This window comes from Malaya genurostris, chromosome 2 (assembly GCF_030247185.1).
Source record: "Malaya genurostris strain Urasoe2022 chromosome 2, Malgen_1.1, whole genome shotgun sequence".
Lineage (NCBI taxonomy): Eukaryota > Metazoa > Arthropoda > Insecta > Diptera > Culicidae > Malaya > Malaya genurostris.
Genome location: NC_080571.1, coordinates 209,732,739 through 209,750,640, shown reverse-complemented (window position 1 = coordinate 209,750,640; position 17,902 = coordinate 209,732,739). Strand labels below are relative to the sequence as shown.

The window sequence follows — 17,902 nt, the reverse complement described above, 5'->3', positions numbered from 1 at the left end:
ACAACTGGTTAGTAAGACTCGCTAGAACAAAACAGTATTCGATGTGTTCGCCTCCATTCACAATAAATTATTCATTGAACATCTGTTTTTCTTCGGAAGTGTGTTGTTGCCTATCAAAAAATGCTAATCAGATACTGAAAATGCTAAACAAACAACGTACCACAATCGATGGCGGCATTCAATTAACAAACTCACACTGACGATACTTAGTTTTCAATTGAAAATGCATTTTATGCTAATCAGAAGAGCTAGGGATAGTTCTGCATACAAACACAAACTAGTCATGTTCACTCTGACCACCAGTATCAGCTTCCGTCGGTATCTTTTTTTCAATTTAGATCAATAACACAGATCCGAGTACTATGATCATACACCTCTCGGAGAAAACATCGGAGAGTAGTGCGAGTGCGATATTGATCTCGTGTTTCGTTCGTCCAGAGGGTTCAGTTCCAGAAAGAATCAAGAATCGTTTAACTGCCAGCGTTTGTCCTCCATGATCATCACTCAAAGTAGGAATGTGCGATATTCATTTTTTCTATTATTTAGAACTTCGCAACACTATTTTTCAGAACATATATCAGTGTATAGACATTCCAGCACTTGAAAAAGCCGCTTACTTCATTACACCAATCAGTAAATCACTAATTAACATGCAATTGTGCACTTCCAGTTAATCGTTGAAAAGTAGAAGAAAAAAATAAGCTTCCGTATTCAACGCTAGTTGAAGCTCATCTCCAAACAAACGCAACCCCCCTCCCTCAGGCAATTGATAAGACCGAAATCATTACAATTACACAATCCAGCAAGCTGGAACTATCAATCCAATACGTACCACTTCCCGAAAGCCGACGACTCCTCGGCGTGGTGTAACTTGAAGGAGCGTGAAAAACGCACTGAAATCGGTGGCTTGTTTTTAGCAATATTTTATTGGTGCCCGATTCGCTTGTACTGCTGGAAACAACGGCTTCGACACCCGCCCTGCTCTGGAACCGATCGTCCGTCCGTCCGTCTGTCCGCCCGGTTGCCCGGCAGCGACGCGACGCGATGCGACGGCAGCGGGCGTCGGGAATGTCGATGCTAGTATACAATCGGGTGAGTACTCGGGGAGTTCAATCGAGAACTCATTATGTGGTAGTATTCAAGCTTACTAGTTGATGATGACGATGATGAGTGGGACAGCAACTGTCCCGCTGTACAACCTCTCCCCCCCCCTCCCATCCGGTCCGCCAGCCGAAACCAGTTCGATAGTGGAAAGTACTAAAGTACTACTTATTGTTGGCATTGTTGTTTTCCTTCTTACTGTTTGTTTTGTTCTGTTGCCCTCCTTTGGCACTACCGAACTTATCGCGTGCACAAATTGATTGGCGGCTATCCCAAAACCAAACGAATCATGAGGGCAACGGGCGTCGCTTCCTTCACGGCGCGTTCCGACCGTTTGGTGCAGCCCAAGTTACTTGATTGTATTATTTATTGTGCTGTGGTCGATTCATCGGTTTATTAATAATTATTATAGTTGACACTAATTCACTATCAGAACCAGTCAGCCGGTGTGTCTGTGTGGGTGCAATTGAGACCATTTACTATTTCGGTCCGATCGGTTGTGAGACTGTGAAGGTGCTTCCAAATGATGACAGACTACCTCGGCTGTCAATTGAAGAGAGAGTTGTGTCAGTAACTCGGTGAAATGCAGAAAACAATAGTCATTCAGGGGTTTTGATCCCTCAAGGGTACCGGTTTGTGATAAGTGCACACGACTTTCTTCACTAATTTTTACTTTTCGATTCGACTTATCAGTGCATTAGCAGTTTATGTGCTAAGCTTCTAATGCAACCCGCGATTCAATAGAAACTTCTAAACAGACGTAAAGTAAATGCATCTCTCTCATTTTGCACCCAAGTAAAATTTCTATACTGACGTCTTAGACGAAAACAAAAATACCAAGAGCATCTACTTTACATCTGCTAAGAGGTTTATGTTGAACCACGAGGTGGTATTATCGGTTCAACATACACTGCTAATGCACTGATGAGTCGCAAACGAAGCGTAAAAAACAAACGAAATTAGTCACATGAGCAATTCCAGCAATAAACAGCAGAAAAAGTGATCAAATTAGGATCGACTTTGTTCAGTTTAAATGAAAATTCGCACACGTTTTAAATACGACAAACCATTTGTTTTACACGGATGAAGAGACAAATTCGACGAATCTTCTACGGAGTTTTAGTGCTATTCAAAGCGATTAACTTTGTCAAAGAAAATTTAGGTTTCGTCTTTGACACTGATGAGTCGATTTTCTCGGAGATGGCTGAACCGATTTTTACAAACTAAGATTCAAATGATAGGTCTCTTGGTCGCATAGGTTCTCAACCCGGATCGGACTTCCGGTTCGGAAGTAACAGAGTCAAATGTGCAAAAAAAATTAAGATTTTGTTCAACTAAAACTTAAATCAAAGGCCCATTGATTGCTATTGGATTTCACCTGAATCCGACTTCCAGTTGGGGAGTTACGGAGTAAAATGTGCAAAATGAACTAAAAACGTGCAATCGATTTTTTCAGAGACCTCTCATCCAACTTTCACAAGCGTATGCTCAAATTAAAGGTCTTATAATCCCATATAACCCTACCAAATTTCATCGGTATACGGCTCCGGAATTGAAAACTGATAGGTATAAAAATATAGATTTAGGGGCGTGGTTTGCCTCACTCATATAGAAAGACTATGCAATCACTGTGAAAACCGACTTTTCAGCCAAGACCCGAAGGATCTGTGTGTTTATGTATGTTACAAAAATACGCACTCTCATCTCTCGGAGATGGCTGAACTGGTTTCCACAAAATTAGATTCAAATGATGAGCGTCTTATGGTCCCATAGCCTGCTATTGAATTTCATCCTGATTTGACTTCCGGTTCCGGAGATACAAGTGATACACCAGAAATGTAGAAAAAATATGCACTCACTGTTTTCAGAGATGGTTGAACCAATTATCACAAAATTAGATTCAAATAAAAATTCTTACCCTGCTGTTGAATTTCATTTGGATCCGACTTCCGGTTCCGGAGTTATAGGGTAATATGTGAAAATTGAGTATAAAATATGCACTCGATTTTCTCGGAAATGGCTTGACCAATTTGCACAATCTGAAACTCAAGCGAAAGGTATTGAAAATTTTCTTGGACGTTTCATCCAGATCCGACTTTCGGTTTCAGAACTAGAAGACGATAAATGGAAGTTTTCAATTTCATGTGTTTTTTTTTTTCATACGCGATGGCAAACTCAAGTACAAATTCCATAAAATTGACTGATAAATTCTTCTAGTTTTCAGAACTTATCAATTTGTGGGCTTCAAGTTCATATATTCGGCACTAATAGTTTCTTTTTTCCTATTCCGGATGCACCGAAGATAGTGAAGAAAAACTCCAAAAGTAGAACTCACTTCGATTTCTCTGCGATGCTTGAACCGATTTTCACAAATCTTGGTATAAATTGAAGTTCATATTGTCTTAAAAACTACAGTGAAATTTCATCCAGATCTGACTTCCAGTTCCGCTATTAAGGGAGATAGTGTCAAAGCTTCCAAACCGACATATAAAATGATGATACATAACCAGTACGCACCGGTACGAGCTGGCACGGAAGAAGAAAATACAACTTGCCTTTGGTTCCTTCGCGCAACCCTGTATTTGATCATTAAATTGACTTTTTCCTGTTTTAATCCACCTAGTAGTGTAATGATGCCTTTCTCATGTACATATAATATTGTGATATTCTATTCAAAAATTTTTTCTTCGATTTTTGAAAGAAACCAAGAGATTGTTTGTGCATAACATACAGAATAAAACAGTGCTTTGATTGCGTAAGTCATCCTTAAGAAAACGAAGTGGGTTCACTATTATATGCACTTCCGGCACCGGAATCCGAGAACCGGTATATTCAAAGTCGGTTCGTACGGCCATCAACTAACATGACATACAAACTCTACTAGTTTTAATTCAAATTTTGAAGATTTTGTACAATTTTGTCATCGCACTCTAAATGACGATTTAAATGTTTGTTCTATCCGAAAATATGCAGTAATTTTTGGTAGGACCATAAGACCTTTCAATTGAGTCTAAGATTGGGAATAACGGTTTAGAGTCCAGTTTAAAACATTTTTTACGGATTTTGTTCCGCCAGTTTAAGTGACGGTGTACAATATTGAACACACTTTACCCTATAATTCCGGAACCGGAAGTCGTATCCGGATGAAATTCAGGAACTCCGTATGGGACCACGATACCTTTCATTTGAATCTAAGTTTGTCAAAATCGGTTCAGCCATCTCCGAGAAAACCTAATGAGATTATTTGACACATACACACACACACACACACACAGACATTGCTCAGCTGGATGAACTGAGTCGAATGGTATATGACACTGGTAATTTTCTCTAGTCGGTTTTACAAGTGATTGCATAACCTTTCTATATAAGAAAGGCAAAAAAACTTTAAACAAAATTCTGAGAGTTACTGTAAATTTAAATTTTCCGTCGCATTTTCAACAATATAATTCTACAAACTTAAACTTCACACATAAATTCATACGCTGCAATTCATAAAGACCTTATTTGTCAAAGACTGCTGATTTGCACCGTTTTAACAAATCAAATATACAATTACCAGTATCTTACTAAAGTAGCGTACTTCAATAATTTTTTTAGTTTCTTGTCTAAATATTTCGAGAAAGATTTATTCTAGAAAACAGTTCAATTTGAGCAAATTAATTGCCCTTGAGATGTAGAATAATATTCAATTTCTTAATTAACTATTAAATATCAATAGTTTGAAGATTTTTAAATGCCTATAAATTGTAGTAGCACTAACAACCACAATTTCAAGAAGACATTCATTAAATTATTTCTAGTGTCCAGTTCAAAATAAAAATTTACCAAAAAAATGGAGATGTCTAATATTCAATTTTGCGTCGGTTGTTTTCCAATTCCTGAAAAATCATTGCTCCTTTCTTCGATGTACTTCCTTTCAAACTGCTCATTTGAATTCAAATGACTTATTCTTGGACACCATTTTTTCAAACAATTGATAGTTGTCGATTATATTCTAGTGTTTGAATGTATTTTTTTTTATCTAAGACTTGAAGTTCAACCAATAAATTGTTTTAGAAATAACTTCTTTTTTCAAGCTGCATTTGCTTTTTCTGAAGTACAAAGCAATTGAATTTACTTCAGACAACACCATGAAAACATCAAGTACAACATATCAGTGCATAGTGTATGTTACACTCAGGTAAAAGCAAAGTCCTGGCATTACATTCATTTTGTGGAATTTGGCCTTTCTGTTTCATCAAACTTCGCAGCCGATTCTTAGTGTACAGAATCATTGCATGGCTAGTACTATGGATCCTACTGACACTAAGAATCCTTCCAGGTCGGGGCTCGAACATACGACAACTGGCTTGTAAGACCAGCGTCCTATGCATTGAACCGCCCACCCGGGACACTCAGGTCCTAACGATGAATATATTCGGAAAATCTTGACACTGTACGGAGAAATACATTTCATCGGAGAGAAAGTGTGCAAGAAATTTTCCGCGGTATTCTCAATTGTGTACGTTTGCTACTTACGCGATTAAAGAAGCCCATACCTTACTATGTAACTTTCGCTTTCAGACTCAAGGATTCCATGAGAATCGCTTGTCACTTACAACTATCAACTGGCCATATGGCAATATTTTCAAGATCCTGTTCACTATGACAAGCACTGAGACGAACAGTACCAGAAGGTATCTATACCCAAGGCTCCAAACAATTCCAGTTCTTCTGAGACAGAACTATACAACAACAAAGCAATATATGCAAGGTATTCAGGCTCAAATTTACAAAGGAAACCGGATCTGGATAAAATTCGGCATTAACTTATGGAAACATACCTTTTTTCATTCAAATCTGGATGTGCGAAGATCGGTTTAGGCGTTTCTGAGAAATTGGAGTGATTTCCGGTTTGGAGCACACGAGCACTTTCCCGTTACTTCCGAAACCAGGAACGATGGTCCGGTATCAAAGGTATCAAAGGTATCAAAGTCAACGTATTTGGTCATAAACTAACCAAACATGCCTAATTGAAGAATTTTTCGGCTATTTGAATGTATTGGGCTTGATTTTTCCGTATCATGTATAAAAATACGCTCCGGAGAACGGAATATTTACACTTATTAGCCTGTCATTACGTAGGCGGATGTCATATCCGGATGAAATTTTTAATGTTATATGAGGTTATAAGAACTTTCATTTGATTTCATTTGAACCTAAGTATGTGAAAATTGGAGGAGAAGTCTCTGAGAAAATCGAATGCACTTTTCAGTTCGTTTTGCACATTTAACTCTGTAACTCCCTAACCGGAAGTCGGATCCAGATGAAATTTGATAGCACTCTTTGGGACTATAAGGCCTTGAAAAAATTAAGTTAAAAAAAATCGGTTGAGCGATCTTTGAGAAAATCGAGTGAACGTTTTCTTCATTTTTTGCACATTTCATCCCGTTACTCCCGAACCGAAAATTCGATACGGGTAAAATTCAATAGCAACCTATGGGACCAATAGAAATTTACTCATTTCGTCGAGCTGATTCGAATAGTGAATGACAGTCGGGCCTCGGTTAAATAATCGGTTTTCACAAACAAAGAAAAAAGACTACTCACTAATAGTTTTCGCCTTGAGCATTGTGAATTTAACATATAACCAAAAATTTTTTCGATCCATCGATTGACTTTGTAAACGCGCTTTTATGTTACAGATAGACGCTAGTTAGCAGGATGACACTGAGTCAATTCAGTTTGACGTCAATCGTGTTAGTGTCAAAACGTGTTCTTGAAACATACCTAAAGAATCATATTTACATTTCTATTCTACTTGATATTACTTATTAAAACTAGATTTACTAAAAATTTAAGCAAAACGTTCATTGTATGCAGCGAAACAAATCAAATAGCCTTCAATAAACACTTTAAAGTCAGTTTCTGCATAAATTATTTGGTACGGCAAGGCGTCAAGTTTCGAGACAGTAGCTAAATTTTCAGCGAGCTGGATTATGTATCCAGGTATCTTGAGATATGGCGGCCTACTTTATTCGTTTTTCTTTTTTTGTGAAATTGTGAGTCCGGTTTAGCCCCGCGGTTTTCGAAATATAGGATTTTGGGTTGATCACCCCATCACGAGTATGTACGAAAGCTACATATTTATCCACACCACAAACTAGAAATTGTAACTGAAGGTTGGATGTTTTCTCAACTTCCAAAAAGTGTCCGGTTTAACTGCGATCCCCTACCCAAAACCTTTTTTAGTCCACCTAGTAGTGTAATGATACCTTTCTCAAATTACTTATGTTTTCAAAAACATCATTAGAAGATTCTGGTAATTTTTTTTCAAAATTGGATAAAATCAAAAACTTTCTTTGGTGTAAACTACCATCACCTTTTCAATTTGTAAACAGTAATATCAAGTTAACATAGATTTAAATGTGGCAATCCTGCACGCTATATAAAATTGAACAACGTACGCTGTGTATTAGGTGGTGGCGTTTGCTTCTTCCGTACCAGCACGTACCGACGCGTACCGATATTGCATCATTTTGCATGACAGTTTTGAATACTCATTGCACTATAATTTCTGAAACGGAAGTCGGATCTGGATAAAAATGCACAGTATCCTTTAAGACACTGAGAGCTTTAATTTGAATCAAGATTTGTGAATGTGGGTTTAACCGTTGTTGAGAAATCGAAGTGAGTTCCGTTTTTGGAGCTTTTCTTTACTATTACCGGTGCGTTCGGAAGCGGAAACCGGGCAGTAGTCGTCCCAAAGTAGATTTATATATCCACTAACTAACAAGGTCTGGCAACTAGATGAATTTAGCAGTAAGTTTTATAAAAATGTCCGGAAGTCGGATTTGAACTTTTCGGGGACTTTTTTAAGAATTTCAAGACATTTCATTTGCATCTTAGTTAGTCGAGAAAATCGAGGGACATATACACATACATACATACACACACAGACATTTCAACAGTTGGGTAGTCCTGTGGAGAGTCCCACACTCCGTGCGTAAATGCATTTCACCTTGTAAAAAAAAAAAAAAAAAAAAAACACACAGACATTTGCTCAGTTCGTCGAGCTGAGTCGAATGGTATATGACATTCGGAACTCCGGGCCTCGGTTCAAAAGTCGGTTTTGACAGTGTTTTCATAACCCTTCTATATGAGAAATGTAAAAATCATTCATAATCCACCTAGTGGTGTAATAATGCCTTTCTCTTGCTATTTAAATAGTCTCATTAAATTATTTATTCTATCCTCGGCCACCGGTATTGTGAGCTTATCAAATATCCTAATAGATCAAAGACGAAACGTAAAGAAAATCAAAAATCCTACTAGTAGATTTCGAATCTGTATAATTCTTTTCAAATCGATTCAGGCATCTCCGGGAAATTTTGGCACGTTGAAAAAACTGGGATTTCTACGGTTACGTCACATATGAGATTATACATCCCGAGCCGGATAAACTCATGAAAAAGAACGGTTAGTCGCTTAAGTCAGTTATACCATTATATCTCCGGAAACAGGAGTGACAGTCATTTGATCTTCCAACTTGATTCACAATTCAATTGTAGCTTTCGAACGACCCCATACAATTTTAAATCGACTCAGCCATCTCTGAGATAAATGAGCGGTAGAAAAACAACGCGTTTTGATCATCGAAATTGATCTACAATTTAATAGTAACTTTTGAACTAGCCTCACTTTGTTCGAATTGGTTCAGTCAACGACAAAAGCGGTTTGAACAACAGTAGTTCCAAAACTGTGTTCTTTTTTTTATTTACCCTTTCAGTCATTGTCGGTTTCCTGTGAAAATCGATATTCAACCGAAGCTTCGAGAATCGATCAGGTTCACAATACTTTCCACCTGATGGTGCTCGTAACTATGATATTTTTTGTTTCTAGGCAAATTCCAGAGTTTTAATAATTTTGATTTATCGTATTCCAGACTCTCTTTATAGCCAAACTTCATATATTTTCATCACATTGAAGAAAGAATAACAATTTAAATTCGACTAAATTGTCATGCAAATGATATATTTGTTTCGTCTTGTATTAGGGAAACGAGTGACGTTGGCATTGAGACTTTCTTTTGTTGAAATGAGAGACGAAAATGCTTCCTTTCTCTTCGATTGTTTTAAATGCGATCATTTACGAATGAGACAGTAAACTTACGAAGACGAGACTGTTGGTTTGTGTTACTTTATTGAAAATACAAAACAAATTTTACGTTCAGTGCAGGACTCCTAGCAAGGTTGATTAGCTTAACTGATTGATTATGGTTAGTTTTCAGACGGTCGGAACATCTGCAGTTTTACCTTCTCTGCAAAAAATGTTCGAGTCCCGTCTATGCGGTAACATTTTTGCGGTTTTAATTACATAATTGCATTCACATGTCAATTTTTCCCATTAGATGCTGATCATATTTAAAAACAAGCTCAAAACGGCTCTACATCTGAACAAAAAATAAAACACAAATCGTTGAAAAAAATGTTCTTACAAAATTTTTGTGAATATTGATTTATTCTTTTTTGTCTTTTGAAACGTATAAGTCATTTTGAACTTAGTATAACTTCTATCAGTGCCCAACAAGAGAACAGACTGGAAAAAGACTGATGAGTGAAATAGCCGGAATGAAAGTTTGTGATAAACGGCGGGTGGGTAATGTCAAAGATACAACCGGATTTGTCCCCGCTTTTGTCGTTTTTGGAACACTAGCTCTGGTATCAATATAACATAGTCACATTTACAACAGATTATTCAATAAAACGTTCAAGTGGGAAAAGCTGCGGGTTCAATTCTCGTCTCTGTGCTTATTTTTTCGCAAAAGTTCAATCCTGCTATTTTATCCATCAGCCGTTTTGATAAAAGTAAACCATTGGAATGTATTCCGTAGAGTAAATTAAAAATCACGAATCACCACAATATTTTAAAATAGTCAATTTTCATTTATTTATATACACCAAACAATAAATATGCGATATATAAGTTATAAAATCTTTTCGTAAATTAATTCCTAATTTTTCAATATTCACACGCATCATCTGATTGATATTTTGTAATGCTTCTTGTTGTGTATAAATATCTAATATTTTGTATAATAACGTTTAGAAATACTTACTAAGTAGGTAGAAGAATGGAATCATCTTAAAAATTTTGGTGGCATGATATACATTACTTTGATTGCATCCGACAAGAGTGTCAGTTGCCAGTATAAAGAAACCAAAATACCTCTGTTACCCGATTATCGATACTCGGAAGGGTGAACGATGTATGTCAGTTGTATTCGTATTCATGCTACACAGTTTTGTCACTGACATTACCCGCTCGCTCTTTTTTTTCGAGTTTGGTTTTTTACATCAAAGCCTGAACGTTTTGCCACAATCTTGACTTTTTCGTTTATAGATCTAATCGTCGAGACCCTACACTTTTAACAAAACTGTGTGACTGGACGAGTCTAACCTTGCCGTAATCGGTTCAGCTATCTCTGAGAAAATTGAGTGGTAAAAAATCTTTGAAAGGGGCACACACATACATTTTCCGATCTCGTCGAGCTGAGTCGAGTGATATGTAACACTAGGAGTCCCCCCGGGTCCAATCAAAAGTTTGATTTTACAGCAATTCTAGATTCTTTCTATAGGGATAGGTATAAACGAATCAACGAAACGCTAAAATAAATAAAAATGCATTTTAAAAAGCGTGGTTAATCTACCTACCAGTGAGAGCATACCTTTTTTCATCAATCAGTATGTGTTTTTCGCGTTAATATTCTTCGTTGTGTTTAGTTTTCATGAAATTTTTCAAATGACCGTCGTTTTAAATGAATTGTTGAAACCTTAAAATTATTCCTTTGGAACCTTAAAATTATTCCTTTCAATCTAAACGTGTGACAATCGATTAAGCATATGAAGTGAAATGTAGAAGTGAGTTGATCTTTAAAGTTTTTGTAATTATCTATGGTACTTCTAGAAACGGTATTCAGAGACCAGCATAACCATCAAATGTCCATGAACTAGTATGACGAATAAATTGAAATAGTTTTGAGCCCAACTTTCAAGATTTTATTGAATCGTCATCTTCTATGACGGTTTGAATTACGGAAGCTATTATATAATTTTTGAAAGCTTAGGTTTCATATTTTTCAAGAAAAAAAATTAACATTCAACCATGCGTCTCCATTCAAGTTTAGAATTAATAGAAGGAAACGCATAGTACATAAATACTAGAATTAGGTAATTAAAATTCTAAACCTTTCTGACAGTGCCTTAAACAACTTGAAAATCAACTGCAATGAAAGTCAGTAGATCTCAGCAGTCAATGTGGCAGTTAAAGAGTTGACATTTTGGGAAAAAAAGTCTCCAGTCCAAACGTTTTCAAATATTGTAAAACGATATGCATTCCCTTTGAAGGTATATTTCGCATGCTTACCTTTAGTGGATTCATTCGGATCCATTCAGAATGATTAGAGTAATTCACAAAAGTGTACACAGAAAAAAATAATGAATTTTGCAGGTGACAGAATTCTACAAACGGTACAATTCACAACTACTTAATTTTTTAAATGACGCAATATTTCACTCGCACAGAATTTTACATGTTCCGAGTGTAGTTTGCACTCGGCTACCAAGTGCCGCAGTATGGATATGGATATTTATCAATTATTCAAAGCCCAGCTATGAACTCTGCGGTTCAGTCGAGTAACCGATGTGCTTGTGATCTAATGTTTCTCGGTTCAAGTCGCGCGCTGCTACTATCGATCTTTTGTTTTTTATTTCATTCGAATTCAAGACATGTAATTTTCAAATCACGCAATTTGGCATGTTCTTGAATATAAATTTGTATGAAATATGACGCTCCATTTATGTGCATCTGATAAGATGTAAAATCACAAGAATTTTTCGAACTGTGTACTTTAACGCAAAGGTCGCTAATTCGGTAACATCCGAACACACTTTGAGAAAAAAAAAAAAGTATGCGGATTGAAAAAGTGCGAGTTGTCGGCTACGTCACTTATTCGATTATATCTTCGGAACAAAAAGTGTTCACCTTGAGCATTGGGAACCTAACAAATAACCTAATGTCGTTTTCGTTTTTAAATTGCACTACACCGGTGTAGGTAAGGTTGCACTGAAACCGTTCGTTTTTGCCAATTGCACTACACCAGTGCTACACTTTTTCTGCACCGATACCACTGGTGTAGCACTCATCAAATGTTTGGCGTAGCTCTGTGCAATGGAATCGTTTATGGTAGTCAATGGTTACTGTTTATGTTTTCGTCATTTTTGTTCGTTTATTCATGCCATGGTGTAGCACTGCACCAGTGTAGTGCAAATTAAAAACGAAAACGCCATAATACTACCTTCCAAACGCGTCTAAGATTTGCGAAATATGTTCATGGTATTGAAAAAAAAGCTGAAAATTGTCGGTTACGCCACGGGTACCATTATATTTCTGGAAAATGTTCGCTATAACCTTTCCGAACTTTATCAATGGCTTCAAAATAGGTTTAAAAGAAGCTTAAAGCCGTTTCGCCGAAAGGGTTATTTCTCCGAATGACATTTCGCCGAATGGGCCACTTCGCCGAATGCCATTTCGCCGAATGAGTCATTTCGCCGAATCCTGAAATCGTCTTAAAATCGTAATTAAAATTGATTTAAAATAAAGACAAATGAAAGATAATAGCGTCAACGCCCGTTTTGTTGACCTACAATTGTACTTCTTGAATAAAAATTGATTCTTGTACTCTTGAATAAAGTTTGATTCATGAACCTCAGAACGGAGTTCCCTAGAAAACTTGTTGACTATTAGCTACTAATGTATGCAAATGTATGTGGTATTTTCCGTTTATTAAGTGAAAATGAAAAAATATCTAATGCGGCTACGCCACATCGTTTTGATTCATGTGCTGTCCGACCTCGCTACCGCTCGTTCGTACCTAACTAAAGCAAAGAAACCTAGTTTTGAGTAGACCGGGCAAACGAGGCGGTTACAGGTTTGTATGCCGCTTTGTGCCGCCGAGCCATCTTGGCTTCGGTTATGTGGCTGCGCCACATCAGTTATACAAGAGACATAACATACAGGAGACATGACCCTTTCGGCGAAATGACTCTTTCGGTGAAATGACTCTTTCGGCGAAATGATCTATTCGGCGAAACGACTTTCGGCGAAATGGCATTCGGCGAAATGTCTTTCTGCGAAATGACCCGCTCCCGGCGGTTACGTCACTTATACCATTATATATCCGAATCTGCCGAAAATGTCCGCCACTTGAAACTTCGAACTTGTTTATTGACCCAGTAGTAGCTTTCAATCGAGTCTAATAATGTTAGAATCGGTTCTGTCATCTTCGAAAACATTGAGCGGATAGAAAAATGCTGTTTGTAGGAACTTGATCAATGGATCAATTGGAAGTTCAAAACAAGCCTAATCTTTAATTTTCTTTACGTTTCATCTTCGACGCGTCAGTTTTGTGTCCTAAGCACAAAATCAGCCTTACCTCTGAATGACACAACCTGCATCGGCCAGTCACAGCCGAAACACGTTCTCATTCGGCACGCCAGTAAGGATAGTGTTCTGCAAATAGTAGAAACTGTACGACTGCTTAGCGGTGCATGTTCAACTACTAGGTGGCGTAACAGACTAACATAAACTGTTATGCACTGTCGAGTCGAAGACGGAAAGTAAAGCAAATTTAAAACGAATTGCCCTGAGCACAAAATTAGGCTAACCCTTGAATGAAGCATAAGTTTGCTTAACCATCTCCGATCGAAGTATTTTTTTGAAACACACACACAGAAATTTTCCGATCTTGTCGAGCTGAGTTGAATTGTGCGCAACACACGGAGTTTCTCACGGTCCAATCAAAAGTCAGACTTTCTTGCAATTCTAAATCCTTTCTATAGAGAAAGGTACACGGATGAAAAACTATTGCCGGTACCATGATTTTTTCATCATGAAATCATGAAACATGTCCTCTCATTAAATATCACGAGCAAAATGATTGATATCAAGAAAATTTTCGTGGAAGATGTGTTATTGTTCATGATATCAATCCTTTTGCTCATGAAATCATTCATGATAGATATTAGTCATGATTTCATAATTTTTAATCATGGTACCGGCAATAGATTTTTATTCGTGTATAACCGAATCAACGAAACACTAAAATAATGAGGCTTGGAACTCATTAACAAATGGGTTTTGAAATGCATTTATAAAAAAAAATCTGGATAATATTAAAAACAATTCCAATAAACTTGGCATCACTGCGCCCCAGTCACGATAGTGATCTTCAAAACATTCGAAACAGCTGATGCATCATACAGCAAGCGAACTCCACCACAATCACACAACCATTGGAGGTTAGTTCGGACCAATGTGTATTGGTACAGCTCCTAATTCACCACACCACGCTCACAAACACCACAGACTAGCACCAAATTCACCACGCGGCAACGAGGAATACGACGACGACGAAGGCGCAAGCACAGCAACTTGTTACGAACCAAGTCAAAAAATAACACTCGTCGTCCGTCGGTGTACGGCACAGAGACGTCGGTTGAGAGGTATGGGAACAAAGTAATGAATGAACTCGCAGTCGGGCTGTCCGCGCCGCGGCCGCTTCCACTCACCACTATCAAACCAAAGCCGCACCGGGTATAAACATCGCACACCGGCACTGACCCGAAATTAGTTTGGCATTTGATCAATTATCCGATCGAAAACAAACAAGTCTTTGCTGTTTACTTCCTTTCTTTTCGGTTCCGATCTATTCGGATGCATTCGGAGGGTTGGATATTAAATCTATGATCTACCTAATTATCCAGTGTTTATCTCAGCTCTTTTGAATGTTTGTGGTGTTTAGAATTAATATATTGATAATTGATGACTTACCGTTCAATGCATTCCATAGTTTGATAAAAACGGTATTTTCCTAATAAAACAAAACAAAAAGAGTGGAGGTTTAAAACCTTCCGAATCTGTTTCAATGCACTTTCAGATGGATAAAAATGAACACAATTTTGACTAGATACTTTTCACTGAACACTTTTGTATTGGCTTATGCACTTTTTCTTTTTCCGTAGAATAGATTCGAACTTTTACGAATGGAAGAGGCGGTTTGGTTCCGTTACTAATTATTTTAATATGGCAAAATTTATTGCACCATTCACCATGTTACTCGGTAACTTTTCCGGCGTTTCCGTGGGTTATTCTCAGTACTCTCTTTTTTTTTCTTTCTAAAATGTTTCTTTGTTTTAGTCTAAACACTTTGATTTTTCTTTTGTTTTACAGCAACACGCACTTGTTCAAGTGTGATTCTAATATTTTACAGTTCACAACAAATGACGTACGTTTGACGGCTATCCTTTCTTATATCACACAACATTAAAAAAACACGTTGGACCGGAGAGGGATAAAAACAACAATCCTGACAAGTTGTCCACTTGATAGCTGGCTGAGTAAGTGGTCTGCAAAATGAAAAAAGAAATAAAAAACAATGAGTTCTAATTTTAGAATCGCTCTGAATAACAAAAACAAAAAGCTAACACGTAGGCGAGATGTGGTGTGAGGAAGAACGAGACACACGGCACATTTATTTGTGGAATGCATTACTCAAGCAAAACAATGTGTGAAATGGGTGGACATCAGACGGAACCTGGCGTGTGTGTTTGTGTCTGAGTATGTGTCTCTATACAAGTTAATTCAACATAAATGTTTGCAATGGTAATTTTGCTATCGACGGGACCAGTATTCAGATACTTCGATTTAAATGAAACATTGCTCTCATTTTCAGTATGAAAAACCTTTTGCATGAATGGACAATTCTTTTGCATGAATGGATAAATTCGGCTTATAATTTCTTTTTCAAAAAAGAATGTTTGTTTGTTTTTTGTTCGATCTCTTTTCAAATCGTTGCAAGTCGGAAATTTTAAATCATCCAAAATCAAGAGACGGAAAATATTCAGTTGATGACGAGGCTACAAAACAATAAACACTTTTACGATTCGATTCAGTGTAACTATTGGAGACGTTTTGCATAGGGCCTGTCTGGAGAAATGTTGACGAATGCTCTTTGAAACACAAACAGACAAATGAGGATTTTAAACGTGCAATTTGTCCGACTCAAAATCTGGATACACTAAAATTCGTTTGTCTCTGGAAGGACTTCATCAACGCGTGAAATATTTGATTGTATGTCTGTTCAGCTTCCCGGAATGTCTTTTTATACTGTCATATAACGGAACGGCGTAGAGGACCATTCCAGGAAGAAGCAAAATGTTAAATTTTCCAAAAAATGTTTGGTTTGGCAGGCAATATGCAGCTGTGGTCGAATAGGCCAAAGCTTCTTCTCTGCCGGAACGGGAAACAAGGAATTGTACCGTGAAGAATGCCCAGAGAATTGATTGTTACCATTCCTACGCAGCCGAAACGCTCTCTCGCTATTCAGGTCCGGTTTGACATCGCCAAAGATGTTTTGGAATGGTATGAAGAGAATGGAATCCTTGTTATACCGAAAGAGAGGCAAATACCTACCAGGGGTTAGGCGACTTATTGAGCGGTATTGGGATCTCGTGGTAAAAGAACTTCCTCAATATAAAAAAAAAAACTACAACTATAGGAAAACGTGTCCACCTAGTGATTTCCGGCTGCTCGGCCATCCATGGAAGTTGACCATCAATGTCAACTTCCCTCTCTGAGCAGCCTAGATAGCCGTGTAGTGTCGGTAGCGGTTTCCCAACTGGCTAAGAATAACGCTACGGTCCACCTGTACCGATGGTATAAGTCCACCAAACAGGTAAGCCGTGTGGCATCCGGCGGAATTATTTTTTACCAAGAATTTATCCACTGGTTTCCTGTTCCATGTCGTAAAAGGCCACAAAAATAGGAACTCCTAAGAACGGAATATCTTGGGTTTTTCCCTTACTGGATACACGCAATGCTTAGCAATCGACTTCTTTGTTCATCGCTTCGGCAAGCAGAGATTAGAAAGCTGAGTGTCTGTGGGTGTCCTCAAGGTGGTGTACTATCCCCACTTTTATGGAACCTAGTCGCTGATGGTTTGTTAAGGAAACTTAATAACCTTGGATTTCCGACTTATGGTTTTGCCGACGATTATCATATATTGATGACCGGTATAAGCATTAACACTCTCTTTGATTTAATGCAGCAAGCCCTGCGATCTGTTGAACAATGGTGTTGTCAGGTTGGATTATCTGTAAATCCGGGCAAAACATCAATGGTGCTTTTCACTCATCGTAGGATAATCACAGGAGCTCGTCCGTTGCAGTTCTTTGGTTCAGAGGTCACTGTGGTCGATCAAGTTAAATACGTCGGGGTTATTCTTGACGCAAAACTGAATTGGTCTGCTCACATTGACTTCAGGATTGAAAGAGCTTGCATGGCTTTCGGCCAATGCAGACGAGCTTTTGGAAAATCATGGGGACTCAAACCCAGATACATTGATTGGATCTACACAACTATTGTTAGACCAATTTTAGCATATGGATGTCTTGTATGGTGGCAGAAAGGAGAAGTCGCGACAGTTCAGTCAAAGCTAAATCATCTCCAAAGGATGGTCCTAATGGCGATAACAGGAGCATTCACGACAACTCCTAATGCTGCTCTAGAGGCGCTACTGTGTATTAAACCACTACATATGTTCCTAAAACAAGAAGCATTATCTTGTGCATACCGTCTTAGGGTTACAGGGCTTTGGAACAGTAACCCATTAGATTATGCTACCAGCCACACTCGCTTGTGGTCTCAAATGGTTACGTGGGATGAGTATTTACTCGCTCCTAATGACCTAACTCTCACATGC

At 37.8% G+C, this 17,902-nt stretch overlaps 1 protein-coding gene across 5 annotated transcripts in view; it reads right to left on the bottom strand.

Moving 5' to 3' along the window:
• The window catches only part of LOC131427342 (cGMP-dependent protein kinase, isozyme 2 forms cD4/T1/T3A/T3B), a 554,292-nt gene that overhangs the window by 494,485 nt on the left and 41,905 nt on the right, over positions 1-17,902 (bottom strand). For 4 of the 5 annotated variants that reach the window (XM_058590437.1, XM_058590434.1, XM_058590436.1 and 1 more), the window contains one exon: positions 14,974-15,548. The gene's annotated coding sequence lies outside the window, so the exon portion shown is untranslated. Of the gene's footprint in view, positions 1-832; positions 892-14,973; positions 15,549-17,902 lie in introns of those variants that run through there. The other variant, XM_058590438.1, reaches the window with a different exon arrangement.